This window comes from Chrysochloris asiatica, unplaced genomic scaffold (genome assembly GCF_000296735.1).
Source record: "Chrysochloris asiatica unplaced genomic scaffold, ChrAsi1.0 scaffold00028, whole genome shotgun sequence".
Taxonomy (NCBI): Eukaryota; Metazoa; Chordata; class Mammalia; order Afrosoricida; family Chrysochloridae; genus Chrysochloris; species Chrysochloris asiatica.
In genome coordinates, this window is record NW_006408546.1 from 5,617,649 (window position 1) to 5,619,335 (window position 1,687).

Genomic DNA, 1,687 nt, shown 5'->3' on the forward strand with positions numbered 1-1,687 from the left:
CCCGTAAAGATTTACACCCTCGGAAACCCTATACAGGGTCGCTATGGGTCGGAACCGACTCGATGGCACATAACAACAACAACAACCTAAAATAGAGCATCAAAAAAGGCATGAAGTGGCTGACTTACAAGTTTTCAAGAGGGAGTTTAGTTTCAGAGTGCAGGGGAAGGTAGAATTCCCATTGAATAGTCTTCATCTTGTCAAGATGGATCTTGTGAAAGGAGATGGGAATCAGATTCTCATGATTCAATAGTGAGTAATTGTTATGACTAATTGTCACAATTGTAAAGGTAGAAGATTTGTAATATAAAGGGGGAGTAATTAAATTTCTATTCCAGGAATAGAGACCCTAGGACCATCAAGGGAGAAGAGCCTCAGCAGAATGTGGGAACCTATCCAGAGAAGCAGCAACACCAGAGATGGGGGCAAAGATGATGACATCGAGAGATAGAACAGCTGATATCTCTAGATTCATGGAAAGAGAAAGGCTATTTGCTGGTAGCCAGTAGGTAGGCTTGCAGAATGTGCCCTTGGGTTGTTTAAATGATTATATATTCCTGAGTGTTTTTGTGTACATGAATCAAACAACACACAAAAACAGGGAATAGAAGCAAATACTGTTGAATGGTTATGCATGAAGGGGATTGTAATCATTGCAATGACACAATAGGATGAGTACAAAATTGATGTTCTCCATGCAAACTATCACTCAATGCTCAATAAAAACTTTCAGGGGGTGGGGAAAGACTTACTGGACTAAGGAAGCAGTGATTCCATTAATACTGTAACACAAATTCCTTGTATCGTTGTGTATTGGTTTTTAGACTGGTAGTCATATGCAGACCACACATTCAGTACCATTGTAATAGGGCTCTTTGAAAAAAGTATCAAACCTTCCAATAATGTTTTATACTTTGCCCCACTAGTTCCACTTTGACTCTACTAGTATTGCATCCAAAGAAGGGAAAATATTCATATATAAAGATGTTCATTGCAATATTAGTTAACATAGAAGCTATTTCAAGAGAATAGAGAAATGACTAAGTAAATAAATTTGATGTATACTTTAAAATTATAATGATAAATCTTATAGAAATATGGAAAATATATATACTACTAGGTAATAAAACCAGAACAGAAAAATGTGTATGTATAACCAGAATCATATATATTTTCATATGTTACCAGAAGGAAAAGACAAAAATAATTTATAAAACTAATCACTGAATTATGTAAGGAGAGATGAGATTTTTTTTTTTTCCCTCTAACACAGGTATTCTACTTATGTTTTGTTAGGCAAACAATTTTAAAAAATCTATAAAACCACTAGCAAAGGTAATTATTTAGAAGGAAAAAGAATGTGTATGATTTGTTGAATGGAAAGTTGATCTGCTCTGTAAACCTTCAACCAATTCACAATTAAAAAAAAAAATTTAACCCCCTTTTGTGCTCCCCAAAAAAGACTTCACACATTAAGCTAGTTGCAAATACTGCTTTATGGTTACACTTTAAGCCCTGGGTGTATCTGAAGTTAAATGAAGATCCCCAAACTGCCCATGTCTCATTCATTCCTGATTCTTTTTGCCTCTGCACTTGAATTTTATCTGCTTGCCAACAGCTATTAAACCTCCCTTTCAGGGAAGTTGCTGATATCACATACGCCAGGGAACTTTAAAAACTTTGTGGG

The 1,687-nt window shown here is 35.4% G+C and overlaps 1 protein-coding gene across 3 annotated transcripts in view; it reads right to left on the minus strand.

Moving 5' to 3' along the window:
* CPNE4 (copine IV) overlaps nucleotides 1-1,687 on the minus strand; it is an 853,737-nt gene that overhangs the window by 637,505 nt on the left and 214,545 nt on the right. The window lies entirely within an intron of this gene.